General features: G+C 43.5%; 1 pseudogene; it reads right to left on the reverse strand.

Annotated features, from left to right (window-relative positions):
• Window positions 1-7192: 7192 nt before the first annotated feature.
• LOC145629647 (small nucleolar RNA R71) lies at window positions 7193-7291 on the reverse strand (annotated as a pseudogene).
• Window positions 7292-12852: the final 5561 nt, after the last annotated feature.

The raw sequence follows: 12852 nt of genomic DNA on the forward strand, positions 1-12852 counted from the left end.
TGGAACCTTGCTATGAACCAACCAAACTAGATTGGCTGTTTTCTTAAAATAGGTTTTCAAAAACAGAGAGAAAAGAAAAGAAATTAAAACTATCCGCAACACTAAACTTTCCACACTTTCACTTCATTCGATTATGATTCAACGCAAAAGGTACTCATCACCGGGTTTGGTTTTTGGGAGACACAAATGGGTGTCTACAGAAGCCCCCACTTAAACTGAGTTTGGAGGAACGCAAGTTTTGAAAACTAAAGTCAAAGTATCGATAGGGATGGAGAATGATTCATAACGTTCTGCGATCCTAAACCACTCTTGTAACACCGATACCTACAAACTTGCGTTAGTAAAACAGATAAAAGAGTTAAGAAACGCGTATCTTGCACCGTCGAGAACACGTCTCTAGAGGTAACCGATTTGCTGCTGCATTGCTGTAATTCTGTATTTTTTACGACCTCCTACAAGCTAGAGAATGTCGCCTGAAGACTGTTACATTTGTAACTACTTCCAATTTTGCCATGATAGACTTCTGCAAGCTAGAGAACCCCATTGAAGATTGCTTCGCTTGAAACCACCTTCTAGCACTTTGTGATTATCTTCCGCAAGCAAGGGAACACGATCGAAGACAACTTCGCTTGAAATCACCTCCAGTTGTTTATGACAACTCTCCGCAAGGTAGGGAACGCTGCTGAAGATATCCTCGCCTGAAGTTATCCTCATTTGTTGCGATAATATTCCAAGGAAAATTACCGAAGACCCACGCTTGTCGATCTTTAAAAGCTCGCTTGAACTTTGCTTCCGCTATGCCTGTATGTCGGCGCTTTTGCTGCTTTTGAACCTGTATGTCGATGCCTTTTGCTGAATTTTGAACCAGTATGTCGGTGCCTTTTGCTGAAGAACCAGTATGTTGGTGCCTTACGATGAGCCAATGCTTAGGCGCTTTAAGCCAAGTGAGACGATCATTCATCAGGTCGATCACTTTATGTAATTGTAATCAAGCCGATTACTAAATCATGTCAAATTTCTCAGAGGGGCTAACTGGCATACCAAGGAACCCAAAAAATATGGCAAGAGGTCGAAATAACCGTACTGAGTAGCTGAACAGTCTGTCGCCGCTGAAATAACGTTGGCGCCACATATTTGGCTCTAGCGCTAGACGCTGGCCCTAGTGCCAGGCGCTAAGCTTTATCGTCTGGCGCTAAGGCCTGTCGCTTGGCGCTAGAGTCGGGTTTTCCATATGTACCCCTTTCTTCTTCATTTCCGCTGCTGCCGCTCGTTTTTGCTCGAGAATCGCTCATGAACTTAAATTTACTCGTTCTTGCCCGTTTCTCAACCGAATTCGCTCAAATTTGTTGCAAATCAAAGCTTATTCCATCCATTTTCCTGATCTATGTAAGTTTTCTCCAATCTCACTCCGGTTTTAATGAATTTCGCGCATGTTTGTTCATGGATTTCTTGAAAATTCGAAACTTGAATTGCTTAATTCACTTTGTTTGTCAAAGTTTATGCCATGAAATTTCTTGATTATGTTTATATATTGCCTTGGGAGTAATTTGAGACTTGTTTGACTCAATTTGGTGAAGAAACGAATGAATCACCATTGTTGGACCTTTTAAGGTCGGGAAGACAATGTGGCTTGTTCTTGATGTTTTTTGCTAGCAATTCTTGTCCAATTTGTCACAATAATTACCATAGTATTGAAAGAAATTGTTTGAATGTTTGAAAAATGTTGTATATGCTCAATTTAAATTTGTGCTTTGTTTTAGTACTACGTACTCTGTTTTTTTTTCGAACATAGTATCATGCGGCTAGGCGAACCTTAGATACTATAGAACCTTAAATTATGATGATTCTTCACAATGTAGCATGGTTAGACAGCGAGGTTAAGGTTCACGGTCCCGAGATGTGCAACGGGAGCATGAGCCCGTAGAGAACGACGCCGACCCGTCCACTTCTCTCGGCCCTCTCCCAGAGTGGGATGAGCAAACTCTATACTTCTCTCCCGTCCACAACATTTATGAGAGGGTGCGACGTGGGATCACGGTTGGCAGGACACGCTGCCACGGTTCAGGCTGCAATACCTTGGGCGACCTGTACAAGATGTACATCGACATTGACGGAGATGTGAGACTTCTCTGGGAGTCTTGCGGATTGACTGCGCTTTTTGAGACCTCAGAGGCCATAATTGCCTCTAGCGGGGGTCCTCACGTGGTTCGTGCCCTGGTAGAGTTCTTTTGGGACACCGCCAAAACTTTCCACTTTCTTTAGGGTGTGATGATGGTCACCCTGACTGACTTCAGTCTTATTACGGGACTGGAGTTTAGCTCTATTGCGCTGCCGTTCGACAATGAGATCAGCGTCTTTTCTCCTGAGGTTGAGGAGTTGTTGGGTTCGATTGTTGTTCGGACTCGTGCTGAGGTAGAGTCGACTCAATTTAGTGCCAAGGGGATTCGCCGTTCGACTCTAGCAGCGGCTTTCGAGGATGATGCGACCACCTGAGAGCAGCGGGTGCGCATCTTTGTGCTTATTTTACTGTCATGGACGTTCTCCCCTGACAAGGGTAGTAGAGTGCTGCTTTAATACCTACCTGCAGTCCGTGATCTACACTTGATCGGGACTTATGACTGGGCCAGCTATGCTGACTTTGTTCGAGCGTTACGTGACTCGTGTCGACACCGATCCTTCACGGGGAACGTCGCTCTATCCGGTTTCTTGAGAGTCATAGAGGTATACTTTATCTCCCATAAATTTTAGCTCTAAGCTTTGATTAGCACTTGCTGATGCTTTTTGCCTTTTATAGTTCTGGTTCTACGAGTACTTTCCCTCGGTTACGCCGGCGAGACCGTCGCCGCGCAGGTTTCCAGTGAGTGCCTCTTGGGGAAGCCGCCGTGCTAGGATGTCTACTGCTTATGTCCGAGATCAGATCATCTCGGTATGGTTCTTTATATATTTGAAAACTTTCGCATTACCTTCGATGGATTCTTATCTGATAGGCGTTCTTTGCAGGAGCCTAACATGCTGTACCGGCCGTGGGTCGGCTTGGTTGTCCCTAGGTTAGCCACGCAGTACACTGCTGAGCATCGCTACTTCTTGGGGACACATGGAGCGGTTGCATATCTTGGAGAGAGGGTTGCTATTCAGCATTCCTCGGACACTTTCGTCGTTCCTGCTCCTCCACCGCATCACATGTTCAATGCCGCGAGGTTGGTGAGCATGTCAGAGAGAGCTGGTACCCCTTGGCGATCTTATACGATCCCTGGGAAGAGCTATGAGGAGGAGCTACTGGCGTTGTTAGCTCTAGTCCCTATACTGGCTGAGGAGGTGGCGGTATGATTTTCAGCTTTTAGCTTTCATTAAGTAGTCCCCAAGTAATGTTTTACTGACTTTGATTTGCTTTTGTCAGGCTGGACCTACTGAGTTCGTGCCACCTCGTATGTCCATCCATTATCAGGGGACATACGGGCCGATCGAGGAGATGATTCCTCCGGCTCCTGAGGGTGAGCGCTTCGTGGAGCGGTCGATTCCTCGTCACCAGACTCGGGTAAGCTTATTTATTTGCAACTTTTGTCCATATATGTTATGCATCATTACTGACTTTATTTCCTTGACAGTTCTCGCGCAAGGTGGTCATGGCGATGGCACAGTGCATAGATGCCTTCCGGAGCCAGCTCGTTTGGATGAGGAATGTGGCCACGTGTCGTCACGACGACGCCGTTCAGGAGGTAGTTTTCTTTCTTATTTTTTGCATTACTGCTTTTATTTTGATTGTTTCTGACTAAGTTTCTTTTTGCAGGGTCAGCCCGTTCCTTCTCGTACTCGGACGAGACCTGAGGTGCGGAGAGAGCCGACGAGGTCTAGCTCGAGACGTCGCCGCACTGGTTTTGGCAGTAGGGGTGGTCATTCTGAGGCTGTCCGGACCGAGGCAGTAGAGGGTTCAGGCTCTTCATCTGAGGGTGCACACGATGTGCCGGTAGGCCAGGGAGAGGCTACCTCGGCTCTTAGAGGTGGTGGGATGTACGAGGTCGGCTCGTCATCGCAGCAGCCTCCACAGCCTCAGCCTCAGGCTGATCTTGGGTGGACAGGTCCCGTGCTGAGTTTTCCACCTCCCGAGGAGACCGGAGCTGGAGCTGGAGCTGGTGGAGAGGTTACTCCTCGTACGGCGAAGTTTTATGACATGATGGGTGTACGTCCTCCGACGCCGTAGTTTGTTCCTGTGCTTTTTTTATTTTAACTTTGTATAGAACTTTGCCTTCAATTAGACTCATTATTTAGACAAATTTGTATATACATACTACTATGAGTTTTTTAACATTTATTTATTATTTTTTCAATTTTATGTGTATGTTTGTGTGTGCAAAGAATTGTGGTAATTAATTTTGCGCAAAAATTCCGTTATTTTTATTATTGATGGAGGGTATCCGACTTTCTCCCCCAAAAAGAAAAAATGAAAAAATAATATAAAAATATAGGATTTATAAAAACTTAAAAGTTAAGTCTAAATAAAATCCAAAAAATAATATAATTAATTTTATTGATATATTAATTAAGAAGAAGGAAAAATATAATTAGGAAAAAAAGGTATAAAAAGGATAAAAAATCGTAAAGTCATTGTTCAGACTCGAATCAGGCAAAAAAACGCGGTTTTGAAAAGCTCATATGATAAGACACGTCAGCGCCATCTGGCGCCACGCGTTTTGAGTTAGCACCAGGCGCTAACTCTTAGCGTTTGGCGTCAGACTCTGGCGTCAGGCGCCAATGTCTGGCGTTTGGCGCTGATGAGCGCTGACTCCGAATCCTTTCCGGATTAAAACTATGCCGATTTTGTGCATAAATAGCCCCTTGCCCAGCCGATTTTCTTCATAATTTCAGTAGATTAAATATATCGTTAGCTTTTGAAAAAATAATAATCATGTCTCTAGTCTCTAAAAGTTTTACCAACTTCACTCATGAATGGTGTAGGTCTCTAACTGCCAAGGAGAGAAAAGAGTTAGATGTTTTTCATATGGGGGGTATTTATGATGTCAAAGGGGCAGATCTTGATCTAGACTTTATTCATACCGCCTTGGAATATTGGGATGTGGATACTCATTGTTTTAGACTAGGGTATGATGAAATTAGCTCTTTGCCAGTGAAGAGTGTCATTTATGGCACTCATAGGGTAGTTGGGACCTTAATGACCAAGCAAGGAAGAAGCATTTGGCTACAGAGGGCTTAGAGAGGCCTTGGAGAGGCCTCGGAGAGGTCTCCAAGGTATTGCAAGCAGGCCGCGGGCGCGGGTCAGTGAAGCCGCGGGCGCGGGCTCAAGAAGCACAAATAGCCATATTTTGGCAGGAACTTCCCGCGGGCTCTCCGCGAGCGCGGGAAACTTGGAGAGGGCGCTCCGTCTCAGAGAGACCGCGGCCCCCTGATTGAGCTTTGGGAGCAGGGGATTAGCCGCGGGCGCAGCATCTTTGGCCGCGGGCGCGGGTGTTGCCAAGATAGCCCGCGGAGGGTTCCGTACCCATTTCTCCGCGGCCGCGGGTTCATCGGGAGAGGGCGCGGGATTTGCCGGTTTCTTCTTTGCTTAAAAATAGAATTGTAATTCCTTTATTTGAAAAAAAAAAACTTTTGAGAATATTTCATTAGCTTAGTTTTAGAGAGAGAATTTAGAGAGAAGTTCTTTGTTTTGGATTTGTAACTCAACATTTGATCAATAAAGTTTGGATTTCTTCATTTTCAATCATCAATATTAGTGAGAATCTCTTCCTTCTTTCATCTCTTACTTACTTGCTATTTGATTTATGCTTGTTGCTTGTTTTTCTTTGGATTTGAGTTTGATATTGTTGAATATTTTGATTTCTCTTAGATTTTGATATAGAATGATGATCAATGCAATTTCTAGTTATTTGTTCTTGAATTTCACCATGATTAGTGAGTAGATTAGTTGCTAGGGAAAGGGGGAAGCATGTTTGATTAATGAAATTGCTAGTTGATGCTCTTTTATTGATTGATTTGTTGCAATTAAATTGGTTGACATAGTTTTGCATGTGATTGATTAGACTAGGAGTGATCAACCTATAAGATTAATCTAGATTGCATTGCAACTCTTAATGACATGAACAATTGATTTGAAAGTTGCTCTAATTGATTGGGTTTGCTTGTGATTCTTCTTGATTTGCCTTTCATAGTGACTCCTAGATTGGCCTAAAGGAGATAGCATTTGAACTCTCTTGATTGCTACTATTGTTTTTCCATTGCAATACTTGAATTAATTGATTGAGCTCTAAACTAGCATTATCATTGAACTTGCATGTAGAACCCATATCCCTAGTGTTTAGACCTTTGATTTACTTGATTAGACTTGTTTTAGTTTACCATAGTGCCAACCAGAATCTCAACTCCATCTTCGAGGTAACTTGACTTAGACTCTAGTTTTCATCATTGCATTCCCTAGGGATCGACCCCTAACTTGCCCTATATTCATATAAGGTTGGTTAGGTTTTTACAAATTTAGTTTGACTTGGGGGAAGGGTAGATAACGATATACATTTTCCTCTTGTCAAAATGGCGCCGTTGCCGGGGAATGCTATTGGTGCTTAGCTTTTGTTGTTGAGTCTACTTCATTTTAATTGAAAAATACAAAAAGATTTTGTTTCTTTAGGCTACACTTGTAGCCGTGCTACTAATATTTTCTTTGAGTTTTGCATGCATAGAGATCGTGATCGATCCATTGTGCCTTTTGACCCGGAAATCAAAAGGACTCTCTCAAGGAGAAGAATAGCTAATCGATCCTTGGGGTATAGTTCTTCAAGTGAAGAAGAGCAAGGCATGGGAGAAAATCCGAGAGTGGCCTTGAAGGAGCTAGGAATACCCAGTGCATATAGGTTTGAGAGCGGTATAGCTCCGCCTACAACACCGGCAAATGATTTTGAATTCGGCCGGCCATGATCACCTTAATTGAGAGGAGGCAATATAGTGGGGCTAAGAATGAGAGCCCGTTGAACCATCTTAAAGAATTTGAGAAATATTGCAACACCATCAAAGTCAACGGAGTTTCTCAAGAGTTCATCCGCCTCAAGTTGTTCCCCTTCTCTCTCATAGGAAGATCCTTAGAGTGGCTAGATAAAGAGGTGAAGCCCAACTCCTTGAGAACATGGGATGATGTTACAAAGGCCTTCTTGTCCCGCTTCTACCCTCAAAAGAAGACGGCGGAGGCAAGAGCCTTGATTCAAGGGTTCAAGCAAAGGACAAATGAAAGCCTTTACGAAGCATGGGAGAGATACAAAGAGTATCAAAGGGAGTGCCCTCACCACGGAATCCCAACATACCAAGTGGTCCAAATCTTCTATGGCGGTTTAAGTCCCCAAGGCAAGTCATGCCTTGATGGGGGGGCCGGGGTCCTATCATGAACAAGACCGAAGAAGAAGTGGTGGACATTATTGAGGACGTGGTGACGTACTATAGAGATTGGCAAGATGGGGAGAGGGACTCTTCAAGAAAGCAATCTTCATTGTACTCGGTGGACCATCTAAATGCGATCAACAACCTTTCCTCCCAAATGACAAACTTGGGAAAGGAGGTGACCGCAATCAAAGCCAAGTTGGAGAGCGCTTCTTCTTCTTCTCAAGCTTCGAATCTTCCCTCCCAATTTAAGGGGAGAGGTACTCTTTATAACTCTCAACCCCTTCCCTCTTCACATAATATGCCTATGGGTTTTTTGTTTTGTGATGCATGTGGATCGTATGATCATGACTCTAGTAATTGTCCTAATGAATGTGTTGATGAGTTTGATAACAATGAGAGTGAGCATGTGAATTATGTGTCAAATAATAATGTTCAAAGGTTTGATAATCAAAGAGTTCAATGGAATAGGAATTACCAAAACCAAGGCAATTTTGACAACTATAACCAAGGTGGTGGTTATAGAAACCAAGGGAACCAAGGTTCTCGTGGTAGCTATAATAACCAAGGTTATAGTGGCCAAAATCAAAGCCAAAATTATGGTAATCAAAACCAAGGTTATGGAAATCATAACCAAGGTAGTGGTAATCATAATCAAGGTGGTGATAACCATAATCTAGGTTATGGTCAAAATCAAAATAGGGGTACTTGGAACAATCAAGGGAGGGGCAATTTTCAAAATAATGCTCAAAGAGGTCCCCCACCCGGATTTGTTCCAAGGACTCAAGGTGAAAATTGATTCACAACCTTATTCACCTAGGACCAATTTGGAAGAAATAATTGAGAATCAAACCAAGTTGTTAAACACATACGTGGCCGTTAGTGATAAAAAGTTCAATGAAATGATGACCCACAATAAAATGCTTGAAAACCAAATTTCTCAACTTGCTAATGCTTTGAAAGATCATGCAAGCCCTTCTTCTTTACCTTCCCAAGGTCTTGATCCCAAGAAACCCGTGAATGTTATTGTTACAAGGAGTGGTAAGGTTCTTGAGGAGAGATTGCCTAGGAAGGGTGAAGATAATGAGATTCCTAAGGAAGCCTTGGTTGAGAATGAGGGGGATAGGGCATCATTGGATGAGGTTGTGGTTGAGACACCTAGAGAGGTGAGAGTACAGAAAGAAATTGTGAAACCCAAGCTCCCTTACCCACAAAAATTCATGAGACACAAATTGGATGAACAATTTGGGAGATTCATTGATATGCTAAAACAACTTCATCTTTCTCTACCTTTTACCGATGTGATCAACCAAATGCCAAATTATGCCAAATTCCTCAAGGACATTTTGAGTGGGAAAAGAACTTGTGAGGTTGTGGAGACTATCAACTTGACCGGAAATTGTAGTGCTATCATCATGAACAAAATGCCACCCAAATTGAAAGACCCCGGAAACTTCTCCATCCCTTGTGCCATTAACAAGATGCAAATTGATAATGCATTATGTGACTTGGGAGCTAGTGTGAGCCTAATGCCATATTCGGTTTATCAAAGACTTGAACTAGGGGAACTCTTACCTTCTAACATTACCTTGCAATTAGCCGATAGGTCAATCAAGTTTCCAAAAGGTAAGGTAGAAGATGTTCCATTGAGGGTTGGGAAGTTTGTGTTCCCGGTGGATTTTGTTGTGCTTGAAATGGATGAAGATGCTACCATTCCAATCATTGTAGGTAGACCCTTTCTTGCTACCTCTGGTGCTATGATTGATGTGAGGAGTGCAAAGATTTCCCTTAAGGTAGGAGATGAGGTCATTGAATTTGATTTGAATGAAAGCATTAAGTATCCATGTTCTTCTCTAGAAAATTGCATGATGATTGATTCACTTGATCATGTTGTGTCTTCCATGCATGAGCACTTGCTCACCTCTAACGATGCTCTTGAGAATGTTTTGTTGAATAAGGACAAAGTAGGTACACCATGCAAGGAAATGGCATTCTATGAGGAATTGCTTAATGGAAGCATGGAGGAAGTGGATGAGCAAATGTCCTTGAAAATCTCAAGCCAAGAAGCTTTGCAAGCGGCCACATCAAAGGAAGGTAATGGTGTGCCTATGGTAGAGCTCAAACCTCTACCATCACACCTTAGGTATGAGTTCTTGGGCCCTCATTCCACTTACCCCGTGATAGTTAGTGCATCCTTGAGCGTGAGCCAAGCTCAAGCGTTATGTGGTGTTTTGAGAAAGCACCAAGGTGCTTTGGGGTACACAATTGAGGATCTTAAAGGTATAAGCCCCGCCTTGTGCCAACACCACATAAGACTTGAGGAAGGCGCCCTTCCTTTTATCGAACGAAAACGAAAACTACATCCCCAAATGGGAGAGGTAGTTAAGAAGGAGATCACCAAGCTATTGGATGAGGGAATCATATTCCCCATCTCTAGCTCAAGGTGGGTCTCCCCCGTGCATGTCGTTCCAAAGAAGGGGGGAATGACCGTGTTTGAGAATGAGAAGGGTGAGCTCATTCCAACTAGGACGGTCACGGGTTGGAGGATGTGTATATACTATAGACGTCTAAACACATCCACCAAGAAGGATCACTTCCCTCTTCCATTTATTGATCAAATACTTGAAAGACTAACAAGGCACAAGTTTTATTGTTTCCTCGATGGATATTCGGGATTCTTCCAAATCCCTATCCACCCCGATGATCAAGAGAAAACTACCTTCACATGTCCTTATGGGACCTTTGCCTATCGAAGAATGCCCTTTGGGTTATGCAATGCACCCACTACATTCCAAAGGTGCATGATGAGTATTTTCGGGGATATGTTGGAGGAGGAAATAGAAGTCTTCATGGATGACTTTTCGGTGGGGGGTGTTTCATTTGAGGAGTGCCTTGTGAACCTTGAGAAGTGTTTGGAAAGATGTGTGAAGGTCAATCTTGTTTTGAATTGGGAGAAATGCCACTTCATGGTGGAGGAAGGTATAGTGCTTGGGAACAAGATTTCAAATAGAGGCATTGAGGTGGATAAAGAAAAAATAGAAGTGATTAAGAAACTTCCACCTCCGGCGAATGTCAAGGGAGTGAGATCGTTCCTTGGTCATGCGGGTTTTTATAGGAGATTCATCAAGGATTTTTCACTTATTGCTAAGCCCCTAAATGACCTTCTTCAAAAGGATGTTGAGTTCATTTTTTATGACAAATGCTTGAAGGCATTTGATAGATTGAAGAAGGCCCTAATCTCCACTCCTATTGTTCAAGCCCCAAGGTGGGATCTTCCTTTTGAATTGATGTGTGATGCGAGTGATTGGGCGATTGGAGGTGTTTTGGGACAACGTTACTATATGTCTAAGACACTCAATGGGGCTCAAAAGAAATACACAACAACGGAAATGGAATTTTTAGCAATTGTGCACTCTTTTGAGAAATTCCGTTGTTACTTATTGGGTTCCAAGACCATAGTTTTCACGGATCACGCGTCCCTCAAGTATCTCTTTGCCAAGAAAGAGTCCAAGCCTAGGTTGATTCGATGGGTGCTTGAATTGCAAACTTTTGAGATTGAGATTAGGGACAAGAAGGGTGCGGAGAATGTTGTGGCGGACCATCTTTCTCGCCTTGAGGGTGATCAAATTCATGATGATGGTTCACCAATTGAGGATAGAATGCTTGATGACTTCTTATATGCCATAGAGGTGAAAGAACTCCCATGGTATGCCGACTTGGTGAATTTTCTAGCATGTGGGGAGTTTCCACCCTCTTTCTCAAAGAACCAAAGGAAGAAAATCAAAAGGGAGGCAAGACATTACTTGTGGGATGATCCCATCTTATACAAACGAGGGTTTGATGGCTTACTTAGGCGTTGTGTTCCAAATGAAGAGGTGCCTAGTGTTTTAAGGATGTGCCACTCGGACCCTAGTGGTGGGCATATGGGTGTTTCCAAGACCGCTACCAAGGTTCTTCAATGTGGTTTGTGGTGGCCGCATCTCTTCAAAGATTCATGGGGCTTTGTGAAGTCATGCGACCGATGTCAAAGGGTTGGGAATATCTCCAAGAGGAATGAGATGCCTCAACAACCCATTCTTGAGTTAGAAGTGTTCGATGTTTGGGGGATTGACTTCATGGGACCATTCCCATCTTCATATGGTAATCAATTCATACTTGTGACTGTGGACTATGTTTCTAAATGGGTTGAGGCCATTGCCTCCCCTACTAATGACCACAAAGGACCACAAAGTAGTGTTGAAGTTGTTCAACAAAATCATCTTCCCAAGGTTTGGCGTGCCTAAGGCTGTGATAAGCGATAACGGATCTCATTTTGTTCACAACGCCTTCCAAAAGATGTTGAGGAAACATGGAGTGCATCAACGGTTCTGCCTTCCATATCATCCTCAATCGAGTGGCCAAGTCGAGGTCTCCAATCGTCAAATAAAGCTCATTCTTGAGAAGACGATTGCAAGGAATAGAAAGGATTGGTCGGACAAGTTAGATGATGCTCTTTGGGCTTATAGGACGGCTTTCAAGACGCCTATTGGTACCACTCCATATCTCCTTGTCTATGGCAAATCATGCCATCTCCTGGTAGAGCTTGAACATCATGCCTTGTGGGCCATCAAAAAGATAAATTTTGACTTAGCTAGTGCGGGGGAGAAGAGGTGGTTGGATCTTCATGAGCTAGAGGAACTTCGACTTGATGCTTACGATTGTGCTAGCACCTACAAAGCTCGCTCCAAGGAGGTTCATGACAAGTTGATTGAGAAAAAGGAGTTTTGTGTAGGTGAAAAAGTCCTCCTCTACAATTCAAGGATGAAGTTGTTCCCCGGAAAGCTCATGTCAAGATGGAGTGGACCATTCTTGGTGAAAGATGTTTTTGATAATGGTGCCATGGAGATTTCTCCTTTGAACTCCTCATCTTCATTTAAGGTTAATGGTCATCGGCTCAAGAAGTACTATGATGGAGTGTTTGTTGGACTTGTTCACAAAATGATTCTTTTTAAGCCACCTTGAGATGGTGGTGCACGTCGAGCTAACGACGTTAACCAAAAGCGCTTACGAGAGGCAACCCGGATTCTCATCTCATTTCTCTTTCCTTTCTTTTCTTTTATTTTTCCTTGATTGGTTTTTGATCTTATTTTGAGTTGGTTTTGTGTTTGTTTTATAGGTCGCCTATTATCATCACTTGTTGGAAAGAAGGGGTTTGATGAAGAGTTTAGAGTGCAGGGAAGAGGGCTCCCCGAGGGCTTGGAGAGACCTCGGGGGCCTCTTCACCTTTTTGAGGCATTTCCGATCAGGAACTTCCCGCGGTTGCCCCGCGGTCTCTCCGCGGGCGCGGGAGAGATTGGAGAGGCCTCGGGTGATTTGGGTATTTTATACCGGCCAGGTGGCCCAATCAGAAAGTGCCACGTGTCCTCCGTAAAGGTCCCATTTGGACCTATAGAATGATGACACGTGGAGGGTGGACTCTTCTCCGTCCTACGTGGACTG

This window comes from Chenopodium album, chromosome 4 (assembly GCF_948465745.1).
Source record: "Chenopodium album chromosome 4, dcCheAlbu1.1, whole genome shotgun sequence".
NCBI lineage: Eukaryota > Viridiplantae > Streptophyta > Magnoliopsida > Caryophyllales > Amaranthaceae > Chenopodium > Chenopodium album.